Raw genomic sequence first — 19326 nt, forward strand, 5'->3', positions numbered from 1 at the left:
CCCCACTCAGACCTACCATTTTAGAAACTATGGAATTGGGATCCAGAAGATGGTGTTTAAACAAACCATCCAAACAATAATGATACACATTCAAGTTTAAGAACTAATGATTCAGGGCATTAAGCAACTATGTGAGCTAACAAAAAAGGAAGTCAAGCATTACCTTACTCAGAGCATTTGATTAGTCAGTTGCTCTCTTTGCCTTCAATCACCATTTACTTGAAGCCAAGATAAACACTGATCTTTTACTCCTAGATGTTCTTTACTCGAAAGAGAACAAGGAGATTGGAGTAATTTAAACATATTGTTAAATGATTTGTAGACATCTTAGTGCACTCAAAAGAGACTCAGGCAGACAGGTAGGCTTTGCAGATATTTGATGGCACGCTGAGATTTTTATGCTAACTGGAATTCTGGGCATCTTAGACACATCTTGCATTTTTCTGGTTTAGTATTGCATCATCCTCATTAGTGCATTAACTCAAAAGGTGTTACTTGTTTACAAATCATATTTTACATAAACATGTTTAAAAATTCAGGATATTTACATCAAGGTGACATATACAATGCAGGCTTATTAAGCAAAGCATTCTGTCTTTGGGCAATATAGCATAGTGGTGCAATAAGCATGTTTAGAAATTTAAGGGGAAATATGTTTAATAGGCTGTCTAATGCATTATAGCAAATATCTGAAAGGAGGCATCCTCTAAATGATTTACAAATTTCACATTTTTTGTTGTATTTTTCCAAAATAAGAAGATTACTGAAGTTAATATCTCTGTCTTCTCAACTGCCAAATGGAAATATTAATTGCCAGGCTAACTTTTTTATAGGGTTGATGTAGGGATTAAATCAGCCAAGAGACACAAAGTGCTGGACACATGGTACATTAGAAATGATTGATGAGTAATATCAGGCCCAACTCTGCCAACAAAATTTAGAGTGATTTTGTGAAGTAAGTTAAACTTCTTGTGCTTTTTGATTTTAAAAATGAATGGTTTGGATTTATAATACTTAACGTCACTTCTATATAACTTTCTTTGTGGTAATCCAATTAAATTGGTAAAATCATTCCTCTTATATTGCCTTATACATCCTAGTAACATGTTTATAGGTATTATGTTAAAAAATATGTCTAATTAATATTCTCAGATTTCAAAGCGTAATTAGTGGCATCTTAGTGAATGAAGGTGGATGTAATGAATAATAATCTGGAAAAGACAGTCCATAAAACTTTGGAAATGTGCAAATCCTAGAACCTTCAAAAGTGACAGTTTATATAGTTCACCAAGACATTAAAAATAAGAAGAATTTTTGACATTTTCTATTAAAAGGATAAAGACATCCATTTCTTCTTCTTTTCCTTTTTTTATGGCATGAGTCATTATTAGGAAGGCTTCAGAACATTTGCCATTGAATAATACACTTAAGAATTTATGAGATTTCAGTTCAGAATACACCGGTCAGACTGTTATTTTGGAGTTGAAAACATTTAAGATTTTATAAAATCTTCACTGTGACATTGACATCTGAGAGTTATGTTTATTTTACTTTGGGAATGGGGATGAGAAGCAAAGAGGGCATTGGGTTAAAGGTGCATAGATTGGAAGAAAATAAGTTGAATGGGTTATATTTACCACGCTTTTATTTAACTTTTTTTTTCACTCCAAAAAAGTCATAGTAGAGACATCTTATTAAATTATACATGGTGCTGTCCCAAGAATTTTTTAAATTCACGTTCTGTTCTATTTGTTTGTTATTTTGACATAGCAAAGCGGTATCATTCCCCCAAGTTGACAATTGCACTTTAATAAAGTGTAGTCCTCATTATATTTCAAGAGATAGAATATTGCCTTTACCCTGGTAACTCAACACTTTGTCATGTTAAGTTTTGTTTCTCAGATAGATTTCACAAGCAAATCTTACATGATATCACAGGTTGCTAGTATTCAAGACACAGGACATGTTATTGCTTAAAGGGGCTATTACTACATCTTCACTTGCTTTAGTATATCATTTTTAAAACTTTTTATATACTATAATTATACTCTGCAAGAGAGTTTATGATAGCACTAAGGGACTGCAAAGGACTTTAAAGGGATATATATTCAATTCTTTTGCCTTCAGGCAGTGAAGTACCTCAGTTGTCCTCTTCCTTTTAGAAATACTTTTACTGTGTATTTAAATTTTCCTGCAATATGTTCTTAAAATATTCACTGTGTCTTGGAACATCTGGCTGTGTTTTCTAATCTGCATATGAATTTGTTCAAAGCTGTATTATCTAGGGTCAAAAAATCCCACACATGCTATTTTTGATAAATTTCTAAAAATTTTGATGAACTATTTTAAATAATTATTTTTAAATATGTCTGGAAAATATTTTTTAAATAGTCACATTATTCTGTGTTTATATTAGATGTTATAAGCATTTTTTTTTCTTTTTTTTTGATCACACAGTGCGACATGTGGAACTTCTCCAACCAGGGATCGAACCCATTCCCCCTGCAGTGGAAGTGCAGAGCCTTAACCACTGGACAACCAGGGAAGTCCAGTCACATCATTCTGGATTTCCAAAGGTGTTAAGTATTTTCTAGGAACCAGACACAGTAAATATGTTAGTGATATCTACAATAAAACATTATAATGCTATCATATTCATCTCCTCTTTATATATTAAAAACAATTACAAAAATCTTCTGCAGTTTTCTAAGAGCTTTGTAGCAGAACATAAGATGATCATATAATTTATCATTCAAACCAGGACTCTTTTGAGAAAGGCAACACTATTAAATTGTCCTGGATTGGATGATAATTAGGCTTAAACAGAACAGGTATAAATTAGAACACTGTATGGTTACCATAAAGACATAGCTAGTGCTTTATTGCAAACTTTGTGGAGCTATTATGAATTCCACTTCTCAGACACCATTCTGGGTCTCTCAAAATCATCTGACTGCTTTTCAGTAATGGAATGTGAATGTAAGTAATTAGTGTCACATTTGCTAGAATAAATAAGAAGATGAGCTTTTCTGTCTCTCTCTTCCTCTTTGTGTCGCTATATGCACAGGACCAAAGGCCCTAGAGAATGGCAGAGCCATATGATAGAAGGTGCCAGTAAGTCTTAATCCCCAGGTGGAAGGCTATTGGTATTTGTCAGTTTAGGTGAGCAACAAACCAAACTTAATTGTGTTAAACTGTAGAACTTGTGAGTTGACTTGTGATAATGGCACGTGTTATGCCATTATCAAAGTTGATCAAATCATAGAATGGAAACAGGTGGCTTACTTTAAGAGACTAGAATTAGGGACTTCCCTGGTGGTCTAGTGGTAAAGAATCCGCCTTCCAATGCAGGGGATGTGGGTTTGATCCCTGGTCAAGGAACTAAGATCCCACATGCCGTGGGGCAACCTAGACTGCATGGCCACAAATACTGAGCTCCTGTGCCTCAACGAGAGAGCCCGCATGCTGCAAACTACAGAGCCTATGCACCCTGGAGCCAGCACACCACAACTAGAGAGAGAAAACCTCTATACCACAACTAGAGAGAAGCCCACACATCACAACAAAAGATCCTGCATGCCACAACTAAGACCCAACACAGCCAAAATAATAAATAAAATACATAAATACTTTTTAAAACAAAGGTTAGAATAGGACATCAGCTTATATGTGTTCTTATCCAGACCTTGAAACATAAGTAGGACTAGGACAAATCACTTTAATATCCTGAGGTCACAGTGGTTTTGTTGCTGTTGTTGTTGTTGTTGTTGTTAAATGTGGCAATTGTCCTTTATTAAGACTTCCTAAATACACATTCTTGAGCATCAACCTATTTTTACACACATTCATAGATAAGATTGGCTTATAATTTTTCTTTTTTAAATCATACAGGTTAGATGTTTGCATCAATTTTAGCCTCATAAAACAAAGGCAGGAAAACCTTCTTTTCCTATTATCTGGAAAAGTTTGTGTATAATTATAATTTTGTTTTTCATTTAATAGTTGCTAAAATTTACAATAAAAGCAATCTGGCTATGGGCTTTTGACACTGTAAGGAAAATGTGTGCTTCCAGTGTTGAATTTATGTGTTACATAGCAAATTTTAATTTGCATGTGTAACAGAGTAAAGAACAAAAAAGTGTCTCTTAATTGATGATCTAACATTATCATTCATATTACTATTTGGATACACTAACAAAAACAACTTGTGTTGTTAAATATTTACATCCATAAGATATTGATCCAGTCTAACTTTACAGCATACATGATAAATAAGCACGTTTTTTTTTTTTGCATCACAGAACTAAAGTGAGCTAAAACAAACATCATTTGAATATGCAAGAGGATGGCCTTTGTTCCCTCTATCAATGAACACAGATATACCTCTACGAAGGAAGAAAATAACCCTTTATTGATGGCTTCAGTGGTAGGATAAGAAATCAAGAAGTGGGGCTGCATTACTCTCCAGTTTCTAAGCTGCTCAACAGCATGGGAATATCTTAGGTTACGTTAGGTTTCAACTGGTCATAGTAATGAATCCCATTATTCATCTCCTGAGCAATTCAGTTCCACCCTTGAGGGCACTCCAAAGCTAAAATGTACTTTAGGTTAACTTTTCCAGGTTTTAAAATATATCTGTGTGTATTCAGCTGCCTTCATATACTACCACTGCTGCTGACAGGAGAAACCCTTGAGATGACAAACAGAGGCAAACTTTAAAAACAGAGTAGAAAGAAGTGTTTTTGCCCTTTGATGATATCAGCACTTTTAGAAGTAGGAGTAAAAGATTCTTTCTTTAAAAACTTCTCCATGATTTTTTGAGACTGTCTTGTTTCAATAGAACCCTTACCTTCAACATATTCCTTTTCCCCCTTTTACTGACAAGGTTCCAGTCTACTATACCCTCATCCATCCTGTCTTATTCTTCCCTAGAGGATATGCCTGTCCCAGACCCTGGTTCCAGGCACTTTCTAATTTCCTCTTTCACAAGTCCTCATTAACCTGGGCTCTGATCCACAAGGTCTCACATCTGTTCTCACTATTTACCCACTGAGAGTGAACCTTAGTTGATGTGCCCATGATGTTTCATCACTGGCACCCCTCAGTCTCCTCCTTTTTTGTGAAACTCCTGCTTGATCCTAGGGTCTGGTGTGGACTCCAGAGTCTACTCTGTTGGTCTTGGGTGTTTATTTCCCCATTTCTACATCTACTTTTATGTGTGGGTTCCATATTATTTGTATTACATTCCTTGTTTTCCTGTATGGTTTTTGGACCTGCATTATCTTGTGGGAACTTATGTGGGTGGGCATGAGAGGGACTTCAAGTAATGTAAACCATGGCCAGTTCATAGTGAGGAAAGAATCATGCTATTAGAGGGTTGTAATGTTGGTTTAGCTTGATCATTGCTCATGTGGCAACCCCAAAGGCTTTATGCATACAAGCAAATGAGAAATAAGAGAAAATATTAGCCTGGATAATCCTTTATCTTATTGAAAAGTTTTTTATAATATTCCATGAGAACATGTGAATTGAATTCAAGGCTCAAACAAAGCCTTTTGTCCCCATTTTCTTCCAATCTTGCTACAGGTTTGTCACTTGAAGGAAGTGTGTCACTTAGCACATATGAGTGGAAAAGCAGAAATTAATACAATGCAGTGATCATCCAGAAGACATAAGGCATGGAAGATAAAATTAGAAGAGAGAGACCTATGTGCATCAACAATCTTTTTAGAACACAGCGATACATGTGGCACACTCAGTGCCCTAAAATCTGCTCCTTTAATCTGAGTAGGAGGACATAGAAGTGGATGAGATATTGGGTCAAGAGCGTTCTATGGCTAGTATATGTAGTGTCCAGCATAGAATTTGTCACCCTGGAATTTCTCAATACTAGTTTGATGAACGAATGATCAAAGAAATGAATAAATAGGAAGTAAACATTTCTAATTTTAGACCTCATTTTACCTCTTCTATCAAACATGTATTGAATATTTTAAACAGTAATTATCAATCAGGGTTAATATAACTTACTAAGGAAAAAGTTGAAATGCATGTAGTTGTTTTGGGTTGTCTAGTGACTGGGCTCAGGAGACATTTAATGTATAGTGATTGAGGACAATACATACCTTGCATTGTGTAGAACACTCTTTCACAATAAAAAACTTTCCCATCTAAAACACCAAAAGTGCCCTGACTAAAGGCTACTGACATACAGGGTCAGGTCTATCCTGGTAGAGGCATAGTATTCCTAAGACAATAAAATGTGTTCTCAGACACTGATACTTTGGAGTTAAAACATGATATGTAGTATAGCCCTGACTATAGCGCTGGGACAACACAAATGACAAGTAGATTAATTGTGGAAAATGAAAAAGCTGTAGAAAATAAAATAGCATTGCTACTACTGCTGCCCAGGAATTAAATTTTCTACAAATCTCATCCTTGCCAGAGAGGCTGATATAAGATACCTGCTTGTTTATGTCACTAGCTACCTGTTTCAAGTCTGGTCCATGCATTGGATTGGCATGACCCAGCTTATAAGCAAATATCCTTACTGTAATGATTAACACCAACAAAATGCAATTATCCCTTCTGAGGGAGGCACAGTAAAGGTCCTCTAAATATATCCTTAGAACTTAATTCCTCAAACCAATGAATATATTACCCAACATAGCAAAAGAGACTTTGCAGACATGATTAAGGTTAAGATCCTTGGGCTGAGAGATTGTCTTGAACTATCTAGATGGACACAGTCTAAATACATGAATTTTTAAAAACAGACTATTTCCAGGCTCTGATCAGAGAGAGAGGTAACATGAGAAGGACTTGCCATTTCTGACTTTGAAGATGAGAGACATCACTGCCTACAGAATGCAGTGGGTCTAACAACTAGAAACTTCTCTCAGATTTCAGCCAGCAAGAAAATCTGTCTTGGTGCTCTATGTACAGAGAACTGAACTGTGCTAACAAGCTGAATAAGCAGAAAAGGGATTTTCCCCTAAAGACTGTAAAGGAATGCAGTCTGCTAATATCTTTATTTTAGTCTGCTGAGACCTGCTCAACTTCCGACCTAAAAAACAGTAAAAAAATAAATAAATTTGTGCTGTTGTAAGGAATTAAGCATGATGATTGTTATAGAATCAATAAAATGTAACACAACCAGGTAACAAATAAAAGTGCTCACCTGTTGTCCAAATTGTAACAACTCAAGTTCTCTGGAGGTATTAGTATCCAGGTATTAGGAAGAAAAACTTTGGGTAGTATCCATTCCTGCTTTAGATTGACACACAATCTCATTTTATAAATTTTTAATTAAAATGAGTTAAATTGTCAAGTTCACCACCACACCATCTCTAAAAAGAGAAGAAGGAGGGAGTAGAAAACAGAGGAAATCATTTAAATGTGAAAACACATATAACACAAAATGGAAGAAAATATAAACACTACACTTTTCATTTCCACAACTGGTGAGGACAAGGCTGGATTTTTGTTTTGCTTTGTGTCTTCAACTTTTTTCAGCTTTATGTAGGTATAATTGAAAATATAATTATAATAAAGTGTACATCATGGTGATTTGATATATATACACACACTGTGAAAGGATTCCCACTATCTAGTTAATTAGCACATCTATAACCAACCTCACTTTTTTTTTCTCTTGGTGAGAACATTTAAGTTCCACTTTCTTAGCAAATTTTAATTAGATAATGTAGTGTTACCAACTATAGTAACAGTGTTTTACATTAGGTCTATTTTCATATTTCTCAAGATTTTTTTAAAATTTCTATATAGATTTCTTCTTTGTCCCATTGGTTGTTTTAGTAGCATGCTGTTTAATCTCCAGGTATTTGTGAATTTTCCAGTTTTTGTCTTGTAATTGATTTTTAGTTTCACACCATTGTGGTCAGAAAATGTGCTTGATATGATTTCAGTCTTCTTAAATTTACTAAGGCTTGCTTTGTGAACTAGTATGTGACCTATCCTGGAGAATGTGCCATTGAGAGGAATGTATATTCTTCTGTTGTTGGATGAAATATTCTGTAAATATCCTGTGGGGCCTTTTGGAGATAATTAGATCATGAGGGTAGAACCCATATGAGGAGACTGGAGAGAGATGATGTTCTCTTTGCCATGTGAGGATATAGCAATAAAGAGGTTTCTGCAAACCAGGAAAATTATCTCACCAAAAACCTAATTGACTAGTACCTTGATCTTGCATCTCTTAGCCTCCAGAACTGTGAGGAATAAATATTTGTTGTTTGTCTCTGACACTGACACAACTTAAAAAAATTGATACATGCTTTGCAAAATGACAAGCAAAAACTGACTTTAAAAGTGATATAAAAATTTAAATAATCTCTAATTATTAAAGATATTGAGTTTGTAAAATAAATTTTTACAAAATCATTTCCAGAAGAGAAAAATCTAGATCCAAAGGACTCAATTGGTATATTCCATCAACATTACATAAACTATTTCAGAAAACAGAGAGGAGAAAATCAAAATGCTGCTCAGTTGAGTACATAGGACCTCCATTACCATGATACCACAACTAGAAAAAGACATGACAAGATATAAAAACTAGGAACAAGTATCCCTCATAAATATCAATGCCTGAAACTTTTAAGCAAATATTAGCTAATTAAATATAGCTATCTATATATGAAGAAGATATTACATGATGATCATGACTGAGATTTATCTCAGTAATGCAAAGTTGGTTTAATATTTGTAAACCAATTAATGTAATTTATTATATCAATAGACTAAAAAATCATATGACAACCTCAATGGATGTTAAAAATGTATTTGACTGACAAAATTCAACACCCATAATGATAAGAAAAAATTTTATCCAACTAAAATTAGAAAGTAATTTCATCAACATGATAAAAGAGACTTATGAGAAACCTGTAGCTAATATTTTACTTGATGCTGCGGGACTGAAGACATCTTTTCCTCTAAAATTAGGAACAGAGAGATGATATGTATTTATCATTGTACACGATGCCTTTAACATCACAGCAACGTGATATGTACAAAAAAAAATTGGAGAGGAAAAAGTAGAACTGAGTTTATTTGCGGACTGCATGAATAGGTACATACAAAATCTTACATAATCTACAAAATAATACTTCTATAACCAACAAATAAATTTTTTAATGTCAGAAGATATAAGGTTAACATAAAAATCAATTATATATATATCAATTATGTATATGCAATACAAAATTGGAAAATAAAATAAAATACCATTTACAATCTATCGAACAACAAAATAATTTGAAATAGTCATGTCAAAAATTTTATGACTGTACATTAAAATTAAATTCTTGAGAGAAATTAAGACCTTTAAAAACTGAAGAGATATGTCTCCAGTCTTTAAGTGTTGATGCTAGTTCTTTTGATGTTTATATCTTTTTTTTTTTTTGACTGCACCACGTGGCTTGCTGGATCTTTGTTCCCCAACCAGCGAGATTGAGCCTGGCCCCTGCAGGGAAAGCATCGAGTCCTGACCACTGGACCACAAAAGAATTCCCTTGATATTTATATCTTGGCAACTATGCTATGACTGCATTTTGGCCTACAGTAATTGTGAGAAATTATAGACTGTAGTATGCATCCTATTTCAGAGATGCATACTAAAATGTAAGAAAAAATGCACCTTAGAATCAGTTTAATATGGCAATAGCTAATATTTATTGAGATTTATGAAATGTCAAGAATTATCAGTTTTAGATATCATGTTTTCTCATTTATTCTTCTCAAGGTGCCTGTCTTTATCCCTATTTTACACATAATGAAACTGAGACCTGTGATCATATAACTGGAAATGGCCAACTTTGAATATAAGGAATCTGTCTCCAGAGCTAGAACAGTAAACCATGTTATATTACCTCAATCTAACCATCTAGATTTTCAGGAAGATGAAATTCTTGTTTCCATTAAAATATTTCTAAGTGAATGGTCCCAGTTTCAAAGCCAGATGTATATTACTCAATGGGTCATGGCATCCTCAAGTCTGAAGAAACACTGAGCTTATGAGTTATTTTCACTCCTTAAAACTTCTATTCTTCAAATTACGTATAGTTCTCCAAATCATAAAGTAGTTGTTAGGAGCCTGCACACATTCATACTTAGACTTGGATTATGTATCATATTGATTGTAGAGTATAGCAATTCCTATTGAATTTATTTGTCTATAAATGAGGAATAAATGCCAATAATAATAAACAGAAAATGCTCACAGGCAGAAGTGAATCTTAAAAGCATATGATTCTTATTCAGAGAGCTTTGGCTGTTTATAATTTGAGCTGAGCAAATGCATGTTATATTTTTAGTGTCTATTATAACCAAGTATTAGCATCATACAGCAAATACTGTGAGAAAATTCCTACCTCCTACAGCTATATCTACCGATAGAAATGGAGACAATATATTCTGAGGAAGCTTTTCAGCACAGATTGCAGCAGCAGGAGTGTTTTGCTCATTGTCATCTTGTGTAACGGGATATGGTAATAATATCACAAATTATAAGAAATGGAAAATTATTTGCATTTTACCATAAAAATTTAATCCAAGGGAAACAAGCTATTCTTTAATACATAGTAAAGGACAATCTATCATCAAAAGATATTTATCAAAATGAATTTCAATTAGTCTCATAAAATTGACAGTTTAAAAATTTGTAAATCCAACAATTCTTTTCTGATATTATCTTAAAAAGCTAATTGATTTGGAATCTATCTATCATGGACTTCAAGAGAAATAGGGTATTTCAGCTCTGCTACACAGGAATGATTATCAAATATTACAAAATGAATTCCGATTACTATTTTAGTTAGATAAACTTTGAGATATGTGGAAGATGATAAAATAATATGAAAAATATATAATCTCTAGTGAGAATGCTGCATAAATTGTAGTTACTTCAACTAACATGTCATTAATGCTCGTATATGATAGCAAAAGCCAAAGTATTTGGCAGTGGAAAGTATCAGCAGTCCAGAAAGTTATGAATTTAATCCTGGAGCTTAGTATTTCTGTCATTATTAGTGACAGCTTACTTACCATCTGATTGATTTTAGACTGAACTCAATTTCTTTCACACCCAGAGGCTGTAGGTCTGTATTAATTTGCATTGCTGATTACCACCCCTTTCAGTTTCAGTCGGGCATTATTACTGCTTAACATGTATTACTCATCAAAAGGGCTTTCTCTTAGATCTGCGACAATTTCCCTATTAAACAGTTATTGTGCAAATGCCACTAAGTGAGTAGGGATGGGAGAGAGAGAATGAGCAAGAAGGTATGAGAGACAGGGAAATCAAAGAGAAAGAGAAAGAAGGAGAGGAAGAAGCATGGAAGAAAAGGATATAAGAAAGGCAGTATTACTTGGGGTAGAGGAAAGTCCATTAATTTATTACAATAGAAAGATGAAAATTACACCACGTTCTATGGAAGAGGGTGCTGAATTCAACAGATGTTCCCTCAATAAAAATAACTTCTATCAATTTAACACTTAATATGTGCCAAATACTCAACTACTATGAATCAATTATTTATTTCTCAGGTTAAGAAATTTGGACTTTACCCTACAGGTAATGGAAAGTCATTGAAAATACCCAGAAGAGTCAGATGATGACCTCAGATTTGTCCTTTTTTTTTTTTTTTTTTTGGCTTCAGTGCAAGGCTTGTGGATCTTAGCTCCTCAACCTGGTATTGAACTGGGGGGGCCACAGCAGTGAAAGCACTGAGTCCTAACTGTGGACCACCAGGGAACTCTCAGATTTGTCATTTTGAGGTCACTTTGCAGTATCGACATTAGAAAGGAATGGTAACCTGAAGATACCAGGAAGATTGCTGTCAATAATAATGAAGACAGAACTAACAGGAGTTTAGTTATGCATTCAAGGAATGAGAAAGAGGCCAGGATAGCTAGAGTGGAATTAAAGAGTGGAAAATGGTAAGAAATATTATCAGTCGGTCATCAAGGGAAATGTAGACCATTATAAGGACTGTAGTCTTGATTGTGACAATGTGATTACTTTTGATGATATGTGGATAAAATATAGTAGGGTGTTGGCTTACAAACTGGCCCCATATAAAGGATAGGGAAAGACTGAAGAAAGAAGCAAACCACTACACATTGCTAGATGGCAGGTTTAGTAAGCAAGGGAACTTATGAGGCTTGTCACGGGTGGCCACAAATGAACAGACTTCTGTACCCACTCACCAAGTCTTAAAAGTTTATATAGATGCCTTAACTGGGTTCAGTCTCATATGTACTATTGAGAGAGACTCAACGTCACATTTCTATCTCAAGGCTCATTCCTTGGGGCTGCTTCTGGGAATGAGGAAGGCAGGTAGAATACACATTGTAAAGTTAAGGGAAGGAGTAGAGAGACTCTGATTTCTTGGGTCCTGCTCTTGAGTCAATGGGCTCCCACACTTTCTTGATTATCTCCCCTAGCAAAGGTTTAGGAACAGAAACCTGTTGCCCTTAAACTGGAAGAGGAACTCCTGCCCTGTTCATCATTCTTGTCTTTTTCTCACTGAAGAATTCATGGAGCAAAGGCAACATCCCCAGCTCCCACAACAGAACACACGTCCTCCCTTCCCATTCTCTGAATATCTGGAACCCTGGAAATCTTGATTTATCATGACTATTTTCCCTGTTTGCCTTTCCAAGGGCAAAACACACCAGTGCTATAGACAAGGCTGGCTTCATGGGTGTACAACCTGTGCATTGGTATAAAGCCCCACACTCAGAAAGGTCCCTCATTTGGATTAATTTATTACTGTCACCATCTTGAAATTCTTAATAATTTTATCGCTGTACTTGTGCTTTATAAGTGAAGTCCAATGGGATAATGGAACTTGTGCATAATCAGAGGAGATACATGCAAACTTCATGTAAGTCATTCCTTGCAACTTACTCATCTGTAGAGTTCATGGTGCTTCAGGAACACAGAATTCCAGTGGGTCCATAATGTTTGTGAATTCAAGAAGTTGCAAATTGAGAATAAAGAGTATGTTACAATTACCACTGAAGAAGAGGGAGTGGGGGTTCATGGCCACAGAGATCATGTTCTCAGTTTGAATCAGAGCTTACTTTGCTTGTAGAAAGAAGGAAATGGCATTCTAAGAAATGGAACAACCAAGGAACTTTATCATTTTCTTTCTTACTCCTGTTACTTTCTGTAGTAGCCAATCACTTACATGGAAAAATGGTAACATAGAAGGGAGTAGAAAGAAAGGACAACCAATAGCTCATTTTTCCTTTTAGTCCTCTCTTACTTTTCAGTAAGCTGAAGGTAGAGAGTGTTGGTAGAATGTGCACATGTCAAGAAGTGAAATCAAAACAGTTGAGTTAGTACATGCAGCATTTACACTGCTTTGGGAAGAACAAAATGCATATGTATATACAAGCTAAAATAGGAACTGTGTAATTCCGATGACTCTGCATACAAGTTAAATGTTCAAATTCAAATGTATTTGAATTTAAAACTGGCATTGCACAATATAAAGATGAATGGTAAAATGTATGCTAATATACAATATTAATTTTTCTTTATTTAGAGTGACATTAAATAGCAAGTAAAACACCAAGACAGGAGAGAGACCGCAGAAAAAAGAAAAAAAAAATTAGTTACTTTATACTGTCTCATTTTTTCCTGCTTTTTGTATGAGGTGTTCTGTATTTTAATTTTACAGTGGACAGCACAAATATTTAACCACCCTTGAGTATATGCAGGCCAAGTCTGAGGGTTGCCTAAAAAACAATTGCTTTTAGAGGTTGTAGATTAAGTTTGAATGTGAAAGCTTGATTGTTAATGTATTTTTATGAAAGCCCTCATACATAGGCTACAGTAGGCTGAGGATTGGGTAAGAAGAGATGAAGACAGTTTAAGAACTGGAAGCCAGGTGCGAAGGGCAATGACTTAACTTTTCCTTTGCTGCCATAGTTTTTTAAACATTTTAAGAATATTTTAAACTTTATAATATTTAGATATATGTTATGTGGGCTTCTTGTACTCTTACTCACCCTGAGCATAAATGTTCAAGATGGGATCAATAGCTATAGTCCAGATGAGAGATGCTGGTGACATAGATTAGAGATGATGAGAAGGGCCTGGATGTATTTTGAAAGTAAGACAACAGTATCTGTTGTAGGAGTTGGATGTACAGTGTCTAAGAAAAGTGGGTGTCAACAAAGACTCCAGGGATTTTAGCCTGAGGCATGGAAGTATACAGGTGTTTGGCTATACCAGTTTGATTATAGATAGTTAGGCTTTTTCCAATTTTTCATGATTATGAATAAAGCTGTTATAAATATTCACCTACAGGATTCTGTGTGAATAAAAGTTCTTATTTTTCATAGTTAAATAACCAAGGAGTGATGTTGTTGGGTTATAAGTATACTTTTAACTTTATAAGAAATTGACAAACTTTCAAAAGAGCTGTACCATTTCATATTCCCATGAGCATATTGTAAGTGTTCTAGTTATTCAACAATCTTGCCAATATTTTGTAATGCCAATTAAGAAAAATTGTTATCATTGTAATAGTTGTATAGTGGTACCTCAATGATTATGGTATGCTTTTCCTTAATGACTAATGAAATAGAATGTCTTTTTGTGTGCTTATTATCCATCCATCTTCTTTGGTAAATATATGCTTACATCTTTTGCCTATCTTTTATTGTTTTGTTTGTTTGTTTCCTAATATTGAGTTTTACTTGAAAGTTCTTTATATATTTAGAATACACATTCATCGTCAGATGTGTGATTTTGAAACACCACCCAGTTTGTGGCTTGTCTTTTCATCCTCCTAAAGGTCTCTATCACAGAGAAAACATTTTAAATTTTGATAAAGTCCATTTATCAATTTATTTATGAAGCTGTTTGGGTTTTATATCTGAAGTCAGAACTAAAGATATCATTTGGGAATAGTCTATACAAAGATTTCTATAAAGCTATAGTACTGAATGAAATTATCTAGAAAAATGATAACAATAAAGAGCAGCATAGACTGAGTATAGTGCCTAGAGAACTCCAAATTTTACACGAGAAAGATGAGAGAGATCCAGCAAAGAGGTAATTGTGGATCAGCCTGAGATAAGAACACAGAGAATGGGATGAAAGCCAATTAGTGGAATTGTTTCAGAGAAGAGAGAATGATCAGCCATTTCAAATCTTGTCAAAACTCCAGTGAGGTAAAGCCCAAGTGCTGATGTTAGAATAACAATGAGGTGACCAGTGGTGACTTTCAACAAAAGTAGGTTTGTGGAATGATGGAAACAGATGTCTGGTTAAGTGTTAATTCAAGAAGGCACCCAGGAAAAGACAAATATACTCACGGCTTTTGAAGATTTCCTTTACTCTTATATAATTGAGCAAAATGGTTAAGATAGAGATTATAGGGGTGAGATTGAAGGAAATTTGATATGGAAGATATTTTATCATGCCCTTATGCTGACAATAATAATGTAGTAGAAAGGGAGAAAGTTAAGGAGGTAGGAAAGAGAAAGGAAATATTGAGGAGTTTCTCCAAAAAAGTGACAGGAAATAGAATCTGTACACACATAGAGGGTTTGATCTTAGAAATGAGGGGGCTAGTTCATTCATTTAAATATGAGGAAAGGCAGAGAATGCTGGCACAGATCTGAGGATCAGATGGTGGATTTATTTGTAGAAACATGTGGACCTGTCCAGTTAATTTCTGATTTTTTATGTTTGTTTTGTTTTTGTTTTGCTGTTTTTTTTCCCCAGTAACAGAAGCAAAGTATTGAATCAAATTATCTCCTTTCACCATGACTTTTGTGTGAGTACTATTGTCACATCATTATGGATTCATATAGACAAGTTCTTTCATTTTTCTGTATTCTTTCTTGAAATCTTCAAATAGTTGGATATTTTATTTTCAAATATTTTGAATTTTAGAAAAATGCCTGTTATTTATATGCACAGTTTTGAGTCCTAAAACATACTTGATGTCAGCTCAGGAATTACCTGTTCCTAAATGTGCTTATTTAAAATTAAAATATCTTAATTTGTCCAGTGCCTTCTCACCCCTCTAGTAACTTTAACACATAGAACAAATCAAATTTCCCCTTCCTGAGTTATATCATTGTTCCAGTTCTGACAAAAAAATTGCCAGTTTCCATGAGTTGTAAACAATAGAAAATAATGGTGTCAATCTTCAATGCCATCACTCTGGACTAGTTCTGTCATTGTTCTGACATTGCAATGTACAGAAATAAATCACTGCCACTAGGATACTTGCAAGCCAAATCTGGAACTTCCATATTTGATTAATTTTATATCTATTCCCTAGATCACACCCCCTTCAGTTGTCTTGGAACAGTAGTGACTAATGCAGAGGTACTTCTTTTTACCTGAATATAACCAGGTTAAGGAAATTTTTGCTTTATAAATTTGTCAGAAAGACAAAAATGCAACTGTAAGAACAAGGTAATAGTACTAAAGAATTTGACATATTTACCATTCAAATTATTTGATAACTGCTTGCAATATTATTGGTGCTTAATATATGTTGACTAAAATGAGTTTATCAACATAGAAGATGAATTATTAATATGAAAACCCAAATTTTGACCCCAAATCCTTGTACATGAGAATTTCCTTTTTTGTATCTATTCTATCAAAGACCATATTATCAGAATGAATTCTATAAGAGATATAGAAAATATGAAAGATGTTTCAAACTTTTTTCTGGTTATTTGAGATTTTCCCTATCTTGGAAATTCACAAGTCTGAAAAATACATCAAAGATCTGAGAAGCCAGTTACTAAAGAAATCCTTTTGTGTTTGTTAACAAAGTGCTGTTCAAATTTATTTGACTTTATTTTTCTTAATATCTCTGTCTATCTCTCCATTTTCCGAAGAACAGGAGTTCCTTGGCACACACATTACAATTTCTGATCCAAAAGTATTTTAAATATTGTAGGACAAAAATATTTAAGATCAGGGCTTCTATCTGTCTTAATATTTCTTGGAATTTAAATGGCCCCTAATGGAGGTAGAGCAAGGGATTGGTATTTAAACATAATCCACAGAATCACATTTGTTTGTGTAACTTAAAGTTCTGTCTAAATACATAGTTAGAAAATAAGAAACAGGAAAATATTGCTTTTGAGGATGTTGCAGCAACAAAAGAATCCTCAAAGTTTAAATGGATTGAGCCTTATAGCTTAAAAAAAAAATGATGAGTTTATCATTCATGGATGAACATAGAACTAACACATTGAGTAATTGAGTAGCCCAATCTAGAATTTATTAAATATAAAATATGGCACAGGAGTTGTGAGAATATAAAGGATATTTTGGTTGTTTTAATAGTATATGGTATCATATGGCATATTCAGAAAATGGGAAGAGAAGAAGGATCAACTCCCACCCCACCCCATAAAGTTTACCTACAAAACAGGGAAGGTTTTTATGCACCTACACAATGTTGTCTTGCCCTCCTCTTGTTTTTAACTCCTAAGATCTTGATTCTTTAACACAATGAGGGAGTAAATTCATTCAGACGAGATGAGACCCTCACATATTTTCCAGGGAAAATTAATACACATACATAGACCAAGATATTGAAATGATAATAAGAAAATTACATATATTAAGGGGTTCCTTATGAAATAGAGCTAACAGCAATCAAGGAATTTGGAATTCTGAAATCACAAGACCAAATGAGAACATTGATTGATTCTCTATGTTGAGTAAGTAGAAGGCACTTAAAGAGACAGAGGATTAAAATAAGGTAAAGCAGCTGAGACAACAAACTTTTCTTATTCACAATGTCATCTGGGCCTGATAGGTTCCTATATCTCTTCCATTAAATATGAAATGGTATTCAACCAGGAATACAGTCATAACCTAATAAAACTACAGGTATCTAAAACACAATAGAGAAATGGGGACTATCTCAAGGCTTTTGAAGGTCCTTTCTGATTTAAACTTTGAATTTTATTCACACTGGCACTGGGTCTGGCACACCCAAAAGAACAATATTAAGGGGAAAACGAAGTATTGACTTATCCAATCTATGTAAAAGTAACATAGAATATGATAAAGGATTTTTTTTTCCCCACTCAAAGTAGATTGTTATGAGCATGAAAAATCTTATAAGTTAACATCTGAGGGTCCCAGTGCAGCTTTCAGATTTAATTCCTCTAATTATGGAATGCATATTTTTGACAAATTAGATGAATAGATTTAATACACTTTTTGTGGTTGCAGTTTCTTACTTCTTTGTACATATAAAAGACATATTAACAGGCACTACTGAAAACTGTAGTATAAGTAGAAAATCTAACTTTTCAACAGTGAGTCTTCTACAACAGAAGGTAGTGCCTTCAAACAGATGTTAGATCTCTCCTGGCAGTGGGATCTTCAAAGATGAATAGACTCACAAAGAGTGGAATGTGGCATCAGCAAACTCATTCAACTGCTAGGCATACCGTATATTTATTCACAAAATAGAGTTTATGTATCAGGCAATAGAGCACAAAACCTTGAAGTGCTGTATTATTGCTTTTGATTTTGCTGATTGCTTATTAACTGACTCTCTTCAGCCACCTGGTTGTTCTAAATAAAAAGAATCCACTTGTATTCTAAGTGATTATTGACACAGTGATTGAAAGAGGGAATCATTCCAAGAACATATTTAGTATGCCCTTGACCATGTGGGAAGCAACCAATAGGGAGGACTGCTTACTGAATAGAGCCCATTACACTTGATATATCCCAAATAATTGCAAATTGAAAGATTACAAACTAATACAATGACTGCAAGGACACTCTAATGAAGCATTTCTTACATTTAACTTCTCAGTGGGTAGAAATATGGAGATCATGCTATAAGTATTTGAAACCTGTACCTCTCCTAGAATCTCCTAAAATAATTTCAAGTCTCAGAGAATACATAGTTTACTAACCACCAGAAAACAAATTACATTTACTTTAGCTAGAATACTTAAACTTCACCTAGTAAGCCTAAACTAAGACATTTTAAAATATCCTAGTGATTCTGATAAGCTTTGCCCTTTGCTGTTTAAATACTTTTCTAACAAAAGCTTGGATATAATGAATAAGCCCTAAATAAATTCTTATATATCCTTATTCTATTTGTGTCTTTAATATATGCTCTTGCCATTTAGTTAAATGCCTGAGTTGCTGTTAAAATTTTCTTATGTCCATACCTAGCATCTTTTCTGTGAAGAAATATAGTCAGATCATTGCTGGAGCACAACTAACTCCATGTATCTTAATCTAATACCATTCCCATGACTTCCTAGCAATGT

Source organism: Hippopotamus amphibius, chromosome 1, assembly GCF_030028045.1.
Source record: "Hippopotamus amphibius kiboko isolate mHipAmp2 chromosome 1, mHipAmp2.hap2, whole genome shotgun sequence".
In the NCBI taxonomy this organism is placed as follows: domain Eukaryota; kingdom Metazoa; phylum Chordata; class Mammalia; order Artiodactyla; family Hippopotamidae; genus Hippopotamus; species Hippopotamus amphibius.